The 18,512-nt window shown below is 39.3% G+C and overlaps 1 protein-coding gene across 2 annotated transcripts in view; it reads left to right on the forward strand.

The window, feature by feature from the left end:
• LOC122804338 (spectrin beta chain, erythrocytic-like) overlaps window positions 1–18,512 on the forward strand; it is a 2,132,081-nt gene that overhangs the window by 1,319,439 nt on the left and 794,130 nt on the right. The window lies entirely within an intron of this gene.

The raw sequence follows: 18,512 nt of genomic DNA on the forward strand, positions 1-18,512 counted from the left end.
GTGTACTTCATTATCAGAAGAATGAGACGCAGAGTCTCCTGCTTGATGCCTTTTTTTGTTTGTTTGTTGGACAAACTTTTGCATTTCCTCCTTAGCCTGTTCTGCATTAAAAAAATTACTTTGATCCTCCAGATAAAAATATTCTGAAGACAGCTAGCTGGATATAGCAGCTGGAATCCCACACCTGCCACTTGATATTCCCTGATTACTAGAATAAATGTGTTTTTCTTCTGCCTGGAGTAAAACACTCCGCTGTTTCCAACTTTTTATACTTTGCCCATTTGCCACAATTTTTTCAGGATCAACTCTTTCTGCTTGTAGGTTTGCATCTTTACAAATAAAGGTCTTGGCTGCTTTCTTGAGTCCAGATTTGGAGCATACACATGGTGTGTCCTTTCAGTTAACAGTTCCTGCTATGGAATACCAGTCCAGTTGCTTATTTGTGCCATCATAAAATTATTATAGTCCGTTCCTTCTGGTTTCTTTGTTATAGCCCAAAATCTTATATTTTCACTACATGCTGCATTCTGTAATTCTACTATTTTTTGAAACATTTCATCTTGACTAGTATCATACTTGGCCAGCATTTTCCTCATTTCGACCTCTGATTTTTGTGGTTTTAATCATTTCATCTAAATATCTGTTTAAACTGCTACGATTTTTCCAGTCTTTTGTTATATGAGTTAATAAACTCATTCAGTGTGTCATTTATTTTAATCAGTTCTGAGCACATTTTACTTATTTTTTCTTCTAGTTTAATGGAAGTCATGTGTTGCACCAAAGCTAGAGCTTGAACTGCTTTTTGCTAAACAGCTTGCATGATTCTTCTCAGTCAGTGTGTTCTTTTCACTTCTTCTAGTTGATTTTCTTTTAGGCTGGCATCTTGGCAGTGATTGAATGTTACTTAAGCTGACAGTATGACTGGCTGTTTCAAAGTTTCTGTTTTCTACACTGGGAGAGCTGAAGTTAAGCTGTTGATCAGTTTGCATCCATCTTGGAAGTCCTTATATAGGTGCTTCTTGTTGTCCTTTGAGGTCATTTGTTCTTCTGTGTAGTTGTGTGAGTGTCTCCCCTTTACTATATAGTTTAGTTATGCTAGAGAACCACTACACAGGTTTGTTATTAAACCTCCCCATCGGCTAGAGTTTGGTGAGAACTTCCAATCTGATACGTTTGGCCAGGTGCACGCAGAATTTTTCTGCATAACTGTTGAAATTATTGACATCGTGTGTAATACCTTTATTCTCTAATTTAGGGACTTCATCATAGAATGTTAGGAGGTTTATGCATTTAAAGTTCTTGAATTCTGCCGCTCCTGATTTGTTTCAATCAGTTTGGAGGTTGTGACAGAGAAGCTCCGCAGTTTGTGATCTGGCTTGGCCAATGGGAGAGATAACCTTGGGGATGCTACATAAAGAGCTAAGTTTGACCATATCAAGTATATTATGCTCTCTAGTAGGTTCATTTACAATCTGGTCGAGGGATTTTTGTGTTTATAAAATCAAAGAATGTTTTCATGCATATCCTGTGCTGGTGGTGTAGGTTCCTCATTAAGTCACTGAATAGTTAAAATATAACACCACTCCTACTTATTGGGGGTTTGTAAAGCATATTTAGGACTGTTGTGTGATTTTTCTGGAGATATGGCAGTAATTCTGTAGGCCACAGTGATGTGACAGTTAATCCTATATAGCATGATTTCAGTATTTATAAGCTTCACTTGAGGGTGTCTACTTATTTTTCTCAAGGTAATGTGGTCCCTAACAAATATGGAGATGCCAGCATAGCTTTCATCAGGTCTTAACTGAGCAATAAGCAGAAAACCTAGTTATTGAGAGAATGTTCTCTAGGTACTTAAACCAAGTTTTTGTAATGATGTAAACATAAATTTGCTCCTAAAGCAGAAGGGCTTCAAGGTCTGGTAGTTTGTTGTTTAGACTTCTAGTATTAAGTCCCACTGTAGTTTTGTTTTGGAGGTTAGGATGAGAGGTCTATTAGCTATATCTTACTTGAAAAAGGCACAGTGGGGACAGCAAACTATTTCATCAGTATGTGGAGGTGCAGACAACTCTTGGTGAAACATGTACAGTTCTCAGGCATCTCATCCCATGCTTGCACATACTGGATTCCCCTAGAATGTCTCCAGGTATTTAGCCAATTGTTTAAGCTAATCATCTTTTCTTTGAACCTTTGCATCATTTTTGGTAATGCAAGGGTTCCATTCAACACTAGGCTCATACCTGCATTTGTGATATGCATGGAAAGCTCCATTATGTTTCTTTCCATGTTTGTCAGGCTTCTGAGTGCCAGGTCGTTCACCCCAACATTGACCATCATCATGCCATAATCATATTTGTCTTAGACTCCTAGCATTGAACACTTCTCTACAGATATTTGCCATATCTGAATGTGTATTTACTAGGTTGGTGGCATGAGTAGGCTCATATTGTAGCCAGATGCAAAAGGCCTCATGGGATATGTACAGGCCATCCTTGTTAAAACAGGTTTGAATGTCTTCCATCTCCTTCCAGGCTCATGGACATTGGATACAATTTTTTTCTTGACACTTGTTTACCAGAAAAGTCCGCGTGGGCACAGGTGCCCATTTTCCTCAGACACCTGGGTAGAATCCAAGGTATCACACTTAATGCAATCAATATTTACAATAACAAATTTTTTAATGCAGTGAATACGTAGCATAATACTCAGTATAATAAAATTAGTATTGATATTCATAAACATTAAATTTATAAGCCTTGTACTGAGACTTTACAGATAGAAGAGTGGGGTATAAGATAGGTAGGAACAATTTCAGAAATGCAATAGAGTGCCATATTAGAGGAGATAAGCAAGTTTGAGTGTTGACAGAGTAGTAGTGAGGGATTAGTAATCTGGTTATGGTAATTAGAAGTGGAAAGTGAGGTATTAGAAGGGGATAAGTAGGTTAGGTGGTTTAGTGCTTCAAAGGGAGGTATAAGACAGGTGATTAATGGTATTAGAGAGATTTGTGTCCCAGATGAGGAACAGGGACGAAGACAGGAGGCAGAGAGGAAGTATTTTAGTTGTTGTTGTGTCTTTCGGCTTTTCCCAGTTAGGGGTTGCCACATCGGAACTCCGGTCCGCTAATGATTGGTAGTAGATTTTTACATACCGAGTTGCCGGCTCTGATGCACAAACTTCAACGAAGGTACGCCCATTCACGCATGTCTCCACACAGAAGACGCTCTACCTGAGAATCGAACCAGACAATGTCTTACTGTGAGGCGACAACGCTACCACAGCACCACCACCGCAGTAGAGGAAGTATTTTAGTAATGGTATGAAAAGATGATGTGTGATAGACCTGATTGATGTAGGAGTTTTATTGCAAGTTCTTGCTGCAGTATTGGAATACAGACTGATCCCAGCAGCCCTTTGTGGTTTGTAGATGGTAAGCAGTTGTTTATTTGACTGAAGGGTACGATTTGGAAGATAGTATTGGAGAAGGGTCAGGGTACTATTTGCAAGATAGCACTGGAGTAGAAGTCTAATTGCTGGCAGGTGGGTAGGTTGTGGATGATTTTATGGGTTAAGGTGAGCTGAGTATGAGATAAGTGTTGAGGAAGCTTGAGCCAGTTAAGTGTTTTTAGTGCTAAACAGCAGTACCCCTCGATATATAAAGGAAGACTAGTTTCTTTCCAGCATGGTTCTCTTCACATAATTTAAGGAGTTGCTTTGCAAGTCATTCACACCTATCTGGCTGACTGCCCTGGTGATAAGGCAGATCCTTGCACCTGAGAGACTGCTAAATGTTGCCCTGTCTTGCCTTGAGTGGTGCATCTGTGTGGCAAACTACAGAGTTACATCTAACAAGGACATTATCATGGTGAACAGGCTGCTGTTGTAGCTGGAAGCTGGAAGGTCATGCCCAGACCACTCTGGTTTCTCTCTTTTTGATGATGGAAGCATATGTGGTACAGAAGGGGTGCTAGTGTGTTGCTGATGGCTGTGGTACACATGTCTAAAGAGCTGTGTGTAAAATGTCTTTGTGCTTTTGGAATTTATGTTTGCGGCAATTCAGCCAAGGAAGGTTTTAGGTTGGTCTTGTATGTTGGCATGGTGTTAATATGGGTACTGATAACCCAGGTGTGTACAAGGTTTGTCTCCAATTGTATTAAGTATTTGCACCTCACATGTGTGAACTCAGTCTGTGGTAATGGCAAATGGCTGTCAGTAAGCCTGTAGCAGTTTATATACTGATTAAGGGTCCGTAGAGCTACAAGACTGGCAACAGATGGGGCAGAGACAGACTGAAGACCCATAGATAACCCAGTAGCACCAGGTGGCATACAGTATGTAATGTTATGGAATTTGGTGACCCTTTGTCTAGAGAGAAAGAGAGGAGCAGCATGATATATAAAGGGACAGTGAAGGAGTACAAACAGTACGAAAACACTACCTATTTAGCACAGAGCAGTAACTCTATGATATGTAAGGGAGCAGTGAAAACAGTTAAAAGATGGTGCAGAATTGAGAGGCTCTGCAATGTAGTACAATACAATACTATCCAATATTGCCCAGTACAGTACAGCCCTGTAGAGTACAGCACAATGCAGTATAGTGTAAAGGATCAGTTGAACAACAGGCACAGATGCAGGACCACCAAGAGATGCTTGATAATCTAATCATATAAAAGCATTGCAGTAGCTGGCAAGAATGATACAATGCAGTGATCAATGCAGTACCAATTTATCACCATATGACTGATCACCAATCATGGATGCCGTAGCACAGTAACCCAAAAGCCTTAGATACGCATTGATACCATAGCACAACAATCAAAAGGCTTTGGATACAACCACCTCCAAGACTTCATGTGGTGGTTAATGTTATAACAAGAATGGCACAAAAGTTTAGAAGACAGGTAATACAATAGGCAAAATATTGCAATAGGTGTTTAGGTACAGTAGGCCATGGTGTTTTAACACAATACTTGAGGCGGCATCAGTAGGCTAGGATGCCACATTACTAAATACAGTGCAATCAATAAGTAAATGCAGCAAGGAGTGTAATGTAAGAATAAGGATGCAATATAACTGAGCATTAGCTAATGAACATTAGCAAGGATGCAGTATAGAAGTGCGGTAAACAGTAAGCCAGAAGTGAGAAAGGCACAGTAGGAAATGACATCAATAGAAAAACAGATGTCTCAAGTGGGTAGACAGTGCCACATACTAACACCACAATTACCTAGGTACATGGTGGCCTGGGGTGAGGTCTGTAGCCAGTTAGGCTTCACTTCACATTTGGTCTGTCTGTCTGTCTCCTTCATTCTGAAGTACAAGCATACGTCTCATCCTACAGACATCGAAAATCTGGACAGTGGCTGTTGAAAATAGGTACATCTGGTTCAAAATCTGGACAACTAATTGGTATGCCATTTGCATGTCAAATAACATAAATCATCCCACTTCAAGTTGGATTGTGAGATATAACACAAGTTTAAAAAACTGAGAAAGAAAATGATGCAAAATAAAAAAGGTATTCATACTTATCATTGCAAAGTGTCTTTGTCACTGTAAATACCTTTTTATAAGGTCAGCTGTGGAATCACTGCAGCTCAAGGAAAGGTGAATCCTCTAGAAAGCAAGATGTGATTTCAATAAACTGTTCATTATTTTACAGCTGAATGTTACATAAGTGAACAGCTCGGGAATTTTACTGTAAAACTGTTACTGAGAAAAAAATACCGTAGAATTCTGCCTCAATTCCTAGATTTATTCCGAGACCTGGGCACTTTGCCAAAAATGAAAAGAATCGCAACAGTTTTTGCAAGAAACAGTCAGAGACACTAAACCTTTGTCTTCCAGTCAGGGCGTTTGATTTTGGCAGTTTCCACTTCCAAGCTTCATGATTGAGCAAGTTCTACAACCAGAGAGAGCTTCAGAGTTACACCACTAGACAAGCAGTTTTGCCTAATGGATTTACCCTATTACACAAGTGAATAAAATCATAAAAGAAGAAATTTTACATTAAACATTTGAGATGGAGAGTGTTACAAATGGCTGTGGAACATAAGCTATACCAGGAAGTCAGAAATCACCCGAGAATAAACATTTTACCTAGGAAAAAATGTAGTGCGTGGAGGTTGTTGATTACACTTGGATATCTGGAAAAAGACAAACCAGTTAAGCACTTCTATAGAGCAAGACCTGATCTTAACAAATGTTAAGCACCCCTTGCTTCTGTTGTTAGTTTGGATATTGCACTATGCAGTTAAATCTGCCAGTACTGACCAGCAAACAACAGCAGTAGATTAAATAACCAATTTGATTTTGCCTGCTGTCTGTCCCAGTAATGTGTTCCTAACATAAGACAGTGGTACTGGCTTTCTGGAAGTGCTCCTTTGTGCTTCATAGCTTTGTATATCAGTGAAACATACAGCACTTTTTGTTTTTGTAACTAGCTGTACGTGAAGCAGATGAAGCTCTATGCATCACAAAGAATTATGATCAGGTCTGCAATCATAACATTTTATTGTGTTCTCGGCATAGATGCCAAGTTTTACCTGTCAAATTTCACTCTCAAGGTGAATTTCTTGACATCCCTGTCACATAATAAACAGGTTATGATTGACAATCCACTCATGATCTTTGTGTTATAAATAAGATATTATACAATGCCTCCTCTAAAACGTGCGCGCTGATTGGCCAGCCCAACCAGCGTCAATATACTAACGGAAAAGGTCTGGTCACCCGGACTTTTTCCGTTAGTATCTCGCTATGTTAAAAGAGTTTAACATAGCGACACAGGTTTAAAAAGCAACGCAGATCTCCGTTGCTTTTTTTAAAGCTGTCTCGCCATGTTAAACTCCTTTAACATAGCGACACAGTGTAAAAGCAACGGAGATCTTGCGATCTCCGTTGCTTTAAACCTGTCTCGCTATGTTAAATGAGTTTAACATAGCGAGACAGCTTTAAAATAAGCAACGGAGATCTCCGTTGCTTATTTTAAAGTTGTCTCACTATGTTAAAAACAATTAACATAGCGAGACAGTAAAAGCAACGGAGATCTTGCGTCTCCTTTGCTTTTGCCCACAGCTCTGATGTACTGCGAGGCGCGCAGTACATCAGAACTACCATGAACACCAGACAGCCGCGGAAGGGCAGCAAAGAGGATTATAAATGCCATTATTTAAGAAAAGTAATTATTTCTTTTCTTAAATAATGTCATTATATAATAGCAATAATTACGGGACCAAACCACGCCAACCGTGGGTAAATCCAGCATTACCCACACCCAGGCGTGGGTTATTGCTATAATAATAGAGTTATGCAGGGAGGTAAATAGACAGCAACATACATTTTAAATAAAGTTTCCTTAATAATTTTTATAAAGACATTCCACCTTATAGTTTCAGTTCAACACGAATAGTCTGTACTGGATGGTAGCTGATACATAATAAATTAAAATGTAACAAATGTGAGATAAAGATTTTTTCACAACTGTAATTTTGCATTACGGCTAAATAACATGCTTGTTTCTTGTGTAAATGTACTGCACCAGCAGGTGACAGCAGTGCATAAGCAAAATAAAGACAATTGTTTTTTCCACTTAGCACCGCAGCATGTGCACTGTTGCTGAAGTGATCGGTGACACATTTTAAGCTGGTGAAACAAGAAATATACACTCCACAGTGCTCGTGTAAATATACTTTTCTGTGGAGGCATGGGATTATGAAATACAGCAGTGTTCTCTCCTCAGACTGCGACAGTCATAAGATCACTGAACTCTCAACATCTTCATGGCTTTCAACAGTGATAGGTGTAGTTCATGAACCTAGGCTGAGAAAAAAAAATTTCTTAAACTCAGTAGTTGCCACACCTGTCTAATTGTTCTCTGGTGAGCTGCAAAAAGCCAAAATGCACAATAAAGCACTGTGTACTGAGAAATGAACAGCTGCTTTCTCTAAGCCAAAAGTTCCGCTTCCAAACTTGAATTTGTCAGCTTAACGTGCTTCCTGAAATGGGGCACTGAGTGCTTAATATACTAATGTTATTACTTCTCTAGTTTGTGATACCACTAGCTATAGCTGACTTCTAGGAGCAACAAATCATGATTTAAAGGGGCATGCTATGTTATATGGGTTGGAGACAGTGACATTGACAAAAAGACAGGAATCCGAGCTGGAGGTGGCAATATTAAAGATGTTAAGATTTGCATTGGGTGTGACAAGGATGGACAGGATTAGGAATCAGTATATTAGAGGGTCAGCTCAGGTTGGACAGTTTGGAGATAAAGCCAGAGAGGTGAGATTGCATTGGTTTGGACATGTGCTGAGGAGGGATGCAGAGTATATTGGGAAAAGGATGCTAGGGATGAAGATGCCAGGTAAGAGGAAAAGAGGAAGGCCTAAGATAAGGTTTATGGATGTGGTGAGAGAGGACATGCAGGTGGTTGGTATGAGAGAGCAAGATGCAGAGGACAGGAAGAAATGGAAACAGATGATCCGCTGTGGCGACCCCTAACGGGAACAGCTGAAAGAAGAAGACGAATGTGCAGACTTTCATGGTACCCTATTTTAAGATGGAATATGGTATTTTCTGCCAAAAAGAGGGCAGATGAGAGGTATGACTACAAGTCCTAAATGTAAAAATTTCTATCCCCATAGCTTTTTTTTACACCTCTTCATATTCCAAGACAAAAAAAGAAATACACGAGTTAAAGTATATCGCCAATGAAAAGTAGTTTTGCGAAACACCAAAAGTTTAGCAATAGGATGAGTGACTCAGAAGCTTTCCTTTCCTTTCCTTGGAGAACATTAACAGCTGTACTACTGCTGAAACCTGGTTTAAAGATCTTACCTCCTTTCACTGTCGTAATGCTGGTGAGAGAGGTGAACAGCCTTAGGCTTGTCATAAGAGCAACTAAAAAACTTGAAGCAAAAAAAACCCTCAGGTTTACAAATTGTTCATACTCTAATTAATGTCAGTGGTTTTGAATATGATATTATAGAAATCTGCCATATGCTGTCTGTGTGCTGCAGAAGATAAGAAGTTCTTTTCATAAACTCAAAGATGTAAAAATAAGTGAAAATACATTTCTTATGAGATTTTGATTATTCAAGCATTGATCAGCTAAACTACTCAGTGTCAGATAAATGTGTACAAATATTCATTGGCTATATGAATCAAAACAATTTGTAACAAATAGTGAGAAATCCAGCTAAAGATGATAGTATCTTACTTATCAAAATGGCCAGCCTAAAACCTTTCTGACTTCACCCCCTTCCAGTTTTATTTAGTATATAATTTACACCGACTAGGATACTGTCATCTTTAATCTGAGTAAACTCAGTTATAAAAAGCATCCTTCCTTGTCTTCAACAATAGAACTGTGATACTGAGGTACTATCTTCAATGACCCAAATACATCTGCTCAGGATACTGTCAGTAAGTTCTGTGGTATTAACACCTATATTCATGAACGCATGCTGGTAAGTCAGAAATAGACAGGTAAATTCAACAAGAAAAAAATATTGGTGGACTCACAAAATTAATGAGATGTACAGCAGAAAAAAAAGAGATGCTACTTACTTTTAAAAATTATCTTGGTCTTAAAAACAAGCGTATGTTAAATAATATAGAGCAAAGAAATTACTCACTTTTCTTCTCAAATCTTCCATATATCTGCCCAGCTCTGTGATGTAGAGGGTAAATTATTTACTATTACCCAGACAACCCCCATTTGAATAGCATTTCAAATAGTAGTAAAATTGGTCAGGAAAAGGATAGAGGTACTGCTGATGCCAGCTTGTTGGATAAAGAAAAAGAATTCCAGAAAGTCTATCACCACCACTATGCCAGCAGAGGTTTGCCTTGCACCAAACTGGCCAGGGCCATGGATCTGGGCTAGTAATCTAAACCACTGGTGGTACCCTTAATTTACCTGGGGGTAAAAGCATGTACACATATTGGAATGGTATAAGATAGCTCGAAGTGTCACGAATGTTCATGCCAGCTGCTAGTGGTGGGGTTTGGACGTTATAACTAACACTCTCATTGCCAAGATGACAGTCAGCAAAGGCAAAAACCACCACCATGGGTACCTGGCTGACAGCCCCTCTAGTCATCTCTTGCCTTGTAGTGGGGATTCCTTTTATAGGGGAGTGAATGGGCTCTGCACTAATATGGGGCAACATGATGGATAGTATACACAGAGGCAAAATGTATGTCAGAAAGTAAATCTTCTCTCTCTATGAACTCAACTTGATCTCATATGGTGACAGCAGTAATAAGATTCTTTAGAAAGACTTAAATTTAGGATTGCAAAAAAATGGTCACATCAGTAAAATGACTTATTAGACTTGTAGGATTAACAGTAGACAATTTAAACTAGAAAACTGAGGAGGATTACTGCACAGATAGTTTCTGGGTGGTGAAGATCAATGTGGAACCTTAGGAGCTGGTTTTGACCCCTGACTTTGATTTTATAGGAGTCATTGCTGATGTTGTTTGGGTCAGCTTTTTCGCCATCATCGTTGGGACTGTCAACATCGGGCTTTGGCTTAATGAGCTCATCAGCTCCAGTGTTCATGGTTGGCAGTTAGGTTTATGCTTGACACTGATCTTTTTTGGTGTCAGCACCAGTCTTGATTGGCTTTGGCCTTGTGCAGCTGGGGTCAGTGCCTTTGGAGAGGAGTGTGATGTCAACATCAATTTCATCATCAAAGATGTGGACCTTTCTGCTTTTGCCACCATCTGTACCTGTGCCCATGCCAGTCAGTGCCTCAAACAGACACATTTCTGTGTCTGCCTCTTTGGCACCTCATCTTGACAGGACTGAGAGCTTTAGGGGTTTTTGCAGGATCATTCAGGTATTTTGTATCAGGTAGGAAGCACAGGTGCAAGAGGAAGCACTTAGTTTCCCTGATAGAACTTTCCCCCTCCAGATACTGACAGTGGAGATAGTGCCAGTCCTCTACATTCCACCCCACCCCCCATTAGATGACCCCAAATTTGAAAAAGTCCTTGAAATAATAAGGCAGAAGTACAAGGGCATGCAAAACCCTATGTCTTCAAAAAAGATCTTGCAAGAAGCCTTTTGGATCCCCAACCATCCTCATGAGTGGTCCCCCTCTGCATAAGGCATTACATCTCATAGTCAGGACCACATGGAAGGATTCAGCATTGTAGATGTTCAAATGAGGACAGACAAGATCATCTAGTCTCTCAAGGATTAGACTTGTTTGGAGGAGACTTCCAAGGTAGTCTCCATTGTTGATATAGTTTCCCTTAAAATGGCTCATATTTTGTAGAGTCCTGCTGTCCATTCTCCTGATAAGACACATTTGATTGATGTAGAGACATGTTTATACATTATAGATCTCATATATGTTATACTTCCAGCATGATCTGCCTAATGTGATGTCCAGCCACTGTAGGAGATGCCAGAGTGATAGATAGATGCTTGGTTGCTGTCAAAGATGGTATCTGTATACTCTGCTAAATCTCACCATGTATCTTGCACTTAATTCATTGGAGTAGGTGCTGACACAGCAGTTCACCATCATTTGTCCTTTCCAGATTTTGCTGAGGATTATAATTTTCTTAATATACACTTTAATGGGTCTGCCGTATTAAGACCAAAAGTTTAGGTGAAATTGTGAAATTTCAGACTTGTCACCATCACTTTTTCAAGGATGAAAAACTCCACATTAGTTACAGTACAGACCTAGCCAGCTGAGACCCAGTGTGACGTTGGAAACTTTTAGAACAGATGCTAGCCCAAAGTTAGTAAAAGTCAGCGATAACAGTGGTACTATAATCCTCCTTTGGAAAGGCAGCAGACTAATCCCTGAGGCCTTGCCTGACTGTCCTCTTCTGGAGATAGTTGGGGACCATCTGTATCTCCATTTGGAAGTGTAGCTGGCCATCATAAAGGACATGTGGATTCAAACAGTAATCTTTAGAGGCTGTAGAATTCCAGTCCACACCTGCCCATCCTGCCCAACCCTTTTACATTGCCATACATCTCACCCCCTTTAAAGATGTGAGAAGAAAATGTCTTAAAAGCTCTTCAGCAAAACAGACATCCAGGAGATCCCACCTGGTCATAAAGGATGTCGCTATTACGCTGAAGGCAATTTCATTCACAGAAGTGTTTTTGGATAGTCATGACACAGTCTTTGTTTTCTTGTCAGCAGTAAAGAAATTTGATGGGTTCTTTGGACCTCTTAGATACCTATTTGTGATGTCAGGTTAACCACGGAGTTCTGAAGGCTCACTCCTGGGTAGGAATCAGTCATTTACATTTCTGGATGCTTCCATTTAGTCTCTCCTCATCCTCATCCTCTAGGATGTTTATCAAATTGCATATCCATAACTGCAGTGAATGAGAGGCTGCAAGGAGTTAAGGTACGTACATGCTCAGGTAACTGGCTCCTAGTAAAGCCAACTTTAGACAGAGTAGTTGCAACTCATGTCTGTTTTTACAAATCCTTGGGAATAGCAATGAACATTTGAGGGACTCAGAAGAAGTGTTTATAGACGTATCTTCATCAGACACACTATAGACATATCTTCATCAGATGCACTTTAGGCAATCTGTGATGCAAAGCATGTCCCCCTTTAGGCAAAATAGTTCCTTTGCAACTGCAGTGTCCCAAGATCTTTTTTTCTCAATCAGTTGCAGCAGTTTTGTTTCCCTGTTTTGGCTACTATATACATGGTACCTCTTACAAGAGTCCATGTAATGGTTATCCGGTAGATTCCAATGGTACAATGGAGCCACTTTACTCATCCTTTGTCTCTACAGGTAATTGTATCCAATGCATTAAAAATCCATTTACATTGGTGGTTCCATACTCTAAATCTTACTCTGAGCAATCCATTCCAGATTTACATCCTAGTAATGGCTGGCCTCATGGATGCTTCTGCCATGTGGTGGAGGGATATTGTCAAAATCAGACAGTCCATGGTGTTTGGCCACAGACTGGGCAGTTAATTCTAGAGGTGGAGTCCATCCTCACATTGCAGGTTTTCCAGGATGCCCTAGCAGAAGGTGCAGTTGCCGCAGTCTGCTCTGGAGATGAGGGTGGTCCTCCTAACCCTGTAAGCATTGCTGAACTCTTACTCCAAGGTATAGTTGTCATCCATATTGATCACATGGCAGTGGTTTAATATATAAATAGCAGGACCTCACTACTACTCCATCTGTTGAAAAGTATTTAAAGTATAGAAATAATTTTCCTTTTGGTCTGTCAAATGCTTGGAGGCCATTTCTTTGGCAGGCATTTTCTGCTGCTGCTTATTGATGCCTCTTGTTCTTCCTCAGATTGCCTACAATGCAAAAGCACTGGAGGAAGCATTGCTTGACCTTTCTGCATCTCCTACCAGTGCAAATGCAGCAACTTCTTTTCCCTCTTACATCTTCTGGCAGATCACCCCAGAGTTGTTCTCATCCAGAAATGTACCTCATGTGTCCTTTATGCTTTTTGCTCATTCTCCTTTATCACAATGTTTATCAGAAAGTCAGGAAACACATGTCCAGAGTCATTTCATAACCCCATTTTTTGCTTTGTCAAGTTTGGATCCCTGTGGTATGGCATCATTTTTTGATGCAGCCTCTACACTTGAAACTCTCCACCACCAAGAACCTTGCTGACTAAACTGTCTAATGGAATGGTTTGTACAGTTGCTAGTAGTGACCAGTAACCTTCTTACCCAACTAGGGTGGTCCATATCCTAATTTCTGAAAGCATGCCTAGTCCCAGAAAAACGTACAAGATTAAATTGATATATTTTACTATCTGGGCCATCTCCAAATGGTTAAATCCCTTTACTGCTATAGAACATGCAGTTTTAGATTATCTTTCCCAGATGTGTGGTAGAGGCCTAAGTTACTCTTCGGTAAAGGTCCACTTTGCTGCCTTGTCCAACTTTAATCACTGCTCTTGTAATTTTTCTTTGGCTTCTCTATAAACATTTGCAAAGCTTTCTCGACAGATAATTTGTCCTCTCATCAAGGATCCTGTAACTTCATGCGATTTGTTTTTCATTTTATATAGGAACTATTCCTTGCCTTGATTTTGTTGCTTAAACAAATTTGCATTACTTATCTAAGAAAACTCTTTCTTGTGACCATTGCTTCTACAAGAAAGATCTTAAATATGGGCCTTATGCATAAAGCCTCCTTACCTGTTTTTCAATAAGGATAGACTCTCATTGGAAATTAATCCTTCCTGTATGTCTAAGGTAGTCATTGAGACAAACCTTAATCAATCCATTTGTGGTGATATGGGCAAGTGCCAGCACAGCCAGCTGGAGTTTTGTAAAGAATGATATGTTCTTTGAAAATCAATTGATTTATACAAGATGCTTGCATTACGAATGTATTAGAACTGTATGTTATTTGTATATCAAACTGATTTTGTACAGAAGCTTGTGCTTAAAATGTATTTGTGAGCTTTGCATGTGTTGAAATGTATCAACAGTGCACTGTACTGAAAGGAAGAGAAATGTACCTCTAGTATTGTAGCTGAATTAAATGTATATGTTTTCATAGAGGATACTGGCACAACAGAAGTTAACTTTAAGGAAAGTAAGGGGAAATGTAAATAAACTGTTAAATCATTAAAAGGCACCCCACAGCGCTGAATAGGACCAGACACATTGGGTCTGGGGAGGAGCCTTTGTCCATTAGCTCAGTGAAAAGAGGGGAGGCCCCAGGCACTGCCATAAACATTTGGATGTGTATTGTGGCCATCTGTGCTAATTTCCTCTCTCAGCTTCAAAGGGAATACTGTGAGAACCTAGAGTCAGGTGACCAGATGAGGTCATTCTGCCAGGAAATTATATTTTAGATATTACAAAGATATCTCAGAGTATTGAGTATTCTGTTTGGGAAGCCTGGCTAGAAAGACCCTCACCCACAAACATCTTGCATTGCATTAGTAAGTAACTTAACTTAGGAACAGTAATTCTCTTACATTCAGTCAGGAATATAGTAAAGCTTTGTTTAGTGTGTTTTTCTTTATTTGTATGAGTCTGTCCGTCAGTGTTAATTTCAATATTCTCTGTGATTTGAACTTTGTGGTTTACTGTAAATATATATTCAATATTTTCATGTTATTTTATTATCTATTATTAAATCTATTTAAAACTTTTATTGTGGCTGGTCCTTTTAGAAAGTATCTAACCTTTGAGAGTACTTATATTTATTTGGTGACACTGTATGGGCCACTCCAGAGGGTCTAGCTGTCTTGGTGAGCTGCTACCATTTGTATTAATATTATACTGTATAATTGTACACCTTTTGTTAAGAGCCTTACAGTAACTGACTGGTGGCAGTGAACCTACCTTATAGTCTGGGCAAAGCTGGTAGAGTAGGTAATTTGTGCCAGCCTTTCCCAGGTGTGTGTGTGTGTGTGTGTGTGTGTGTGTGTGTGTGTGTGTGTGTGTGTGTGTGTGTGTGTGTGTGTGTGTGTGTGTGTGTGTGTGCGTGTGTGTGTGTGTGTGTGTGTGTGTGTGTGTGTGTGTGTGTGTGTGTGTGTGTGAAAATTAAATCTTAGTCAAATCTTAGAGTGCGTGTGTCAGCTACTTGGGTCAGGGATACAAAGCACTGGGGTTTACAGAGAGGGTGCTGGAGGACTTGGCTTGGACACTCAGCTGAGGACCTATCCCTACAGCTGTACCAGTGGGGAGTCTTATTAGGACCTGGAGGGAGACAGATGTAAAGATATCCAGACTCCAGACTGTGAACAGAGTTTGTTCCCTGTGTGCTCCTAAGGGAAATTGTACTTGATGCAGAGAGGTCTGCATCTGGAAATAGAGTATCCATTTGTATTCCAAGTGCACATCCCTCTCCAGTGTCTGTGTGAGGATTCAGGCTCCTTGATTACTGACCTACTGTAGGGATGACACATATTGGTGGCCATCACATATTGGTAGCAGTGGTGGGCATCACACCATTCATGTGTGTATTCTTTCCTAACTACTCAAAAAGAGGTTTATGATCTAGTGCACCATACTGAGCTGCACAAATAGCTCCGATTTTATATGGACAGAACTAAATTGATCAGAATTATTTGCAACTCTTTTTTTTCATTATCTAATAATTTGGTTTCAGTGTTATAAAAGAGAATTTGGTTCCAAACTTGCAATAAAATATTTTGTGTAGGTGGCTTACTGATTGTATCCCATTCTTTTACAAAAAAATACAATAAGGCACTGTCATTGTTAACTACAATGGGCTCAACTAGAGCAGTGGCCACATCACAAGCATTTTTCACAAGGGCTATCACATAGGCTTTACTGAATACTTTTTGCAAGTTACTAATAGCTTAATGTAATCACTAGGTCTAGGACTTCCTTCAGAGCCACATTGGTGCTGATGACCACCAAGGAGGTTAAGCTTATGACTGTGCCCTACTGGTTGATGAGGATTTAGCTGCTTTTCCAAGATATGAAAGTTATGTACTTACCATAAAGATAGATCTGGATGAGCAGGTCCTTCCTCATCAGTTTACCCGTCTTCCTTCCTCCTGCCTTATGGTAGACATGACCTGAAGGATTATATGAGATATTTCTGTCTAGAGTGCTTTGCTTTTGAGTGGCACACTTGAGAACAGAGGATGAAAATATCTGGAAGAATATTATAAAGACAAAGGAGGTAGTAGCTTGGGAACATTTTTAAATGCTGAGCTGACTGAAAGCCTGGGGTTTCAGTCCTTCATCTAGTGGTTCCACAGACTGCCTGCATTGCAGAAGCTCTTCTGTTATGGGGGGAACATTGCTGTGGCCTCCTAGTATCTCCCTTAAGTCCAAAGCAGTACCGTGGAAATTTGTGCTGCTCCCAATAGTAGAATAAGATGTACCTCCTCTTACTTAGCCATTTGTCACAAGCTACTCCCAAATTCAGGTTGTAGTAAAAAAAAAAAAAAAAAAAAAAAGATTCACTCTGTTTATGCGTCAGATGGAACAACACTGTCGTAGCATTAAAAAGTGAACTAATCAAAGCGCATCTTGCTCTAAATACTTTAAACTTCAAACTGCTCTGCCTGAATGATTACCTTTGTTTAACTAACACATTAAGTATCAGAAGTAATCATTGCCACCTAAGATAATCAGTTAATATTGCAGTTCATTTTCACTGTCCTTGATACAACATTGAAAATGGAATGGAGTCTTTTCCTTACTAGCTTTCTCTACATATGACTTTCTATCTACTAAGATTCAAAACCCTCATGGTAAATACACATTTTAAACATAACTTCTAAGTTTTCTATGCAAGTGATCTAAATGTAAATGTTTTGATCTTAGTCAGTCTGCTCTATAGTTATTTTCTCATGTCTGCCTCACTATATAACTGCTGTTCTAGATTCAGGAGGACTACATCTTGAAGGAGAAGCAGGAAATTTATTACACTGTTGTCATGATGCTGTTTCTGCTAATGGGTTTCTTATCAACAGCGATCCGTGTTTGGATCTAAGTAATAGCTAGTATAATCACTTGAGTTTACAGAGTGCTTACACTTTTATCAGTCTACAGTGCTGTCTAGTCATGTATCCAGTAATAATCTGAATACTTATCCAGTACAGGTCACTCACTTAGTTCACTAGAATTGATAATTATTTCTCTTTTCAGTATTGATGAACGTATCTGTAGAAGCACTTATTTGTTAATCTAAGTAATATTCTGAAAATAAATGTTGTGGAATTATTTAGGTGAGCGATTAAGCTATATTGTACAATGATTGGCCATTAGTATTCAAAAAGTAGGATGCTGAGGGGTCAGCCCAACCAGTGTGCCCATTGTAAATCTGAGCATATACCAATCGAAAAAGGTCTGGTGGCCCAGACTCTCTTCCATTAATATATGCAATAAAAAATGTAATTTTATTTCATTTTTTAAAATAAGCTCACAAAACTGGAGACCCAAATGAACAATAGAGGCAGCGCAAAGAAAAATAAAAGGATAATCAAGTATGTTATACAAAATTAAATTAACGTACCTGATTATCCTTTTATTTTCTCTGTCCTGTCTCTCTTGTACATTAAAAGCCTCCCGATTTCTTTGTTTCTTTCTTACTTTTTTTTTAGTTGAAAAAAAAGGTAATGGAGATATTCCTTTCTGCATTGCTTTCTTCACACAGCACTGGTGTACTGTCCAAGACACATGCGCAGTACATCAGCAATGCTCCACGATATCAAGGGAGAAGCAGACCACCACCACTGCGCTGTTATACAAAGATATTTAAGAAAAGTAAGTCATTTTTTTCTTAAATAATGTCATTGTATAATAGCACTAACCAACTCCGTAGTGTGGTATATTGAAGATGTACCCACGGTTGCCTTTGTTTAATCACTTGGGCTTCGTCCTCATCATTAAACCACATCAACCGTAGGTAAATCTTCAATATACCACACTGACGTCGTCAGTTATTGCTATATTTAATAACCCAGAAGCTTCAGAATGACTGTGCCTAATTAAGTTTAATGCTATTGGCTGCCAGAAAAGCAATTACTAAAAAAT

Source organism: Protopterus annectens, chromosome 6.part0, assembly GCF_019279795.1.
Source record: "Protopterus annectens isolate FY-2018-M chromosome 6.part0, PAN1.0, whole genome shotgun sequence".
Lineage (NCBI taxonomy): Eukaryota > Metazoa > Chordata > Ceratodontiformes > Protopteridae > Protopterus > Protopterus annectens.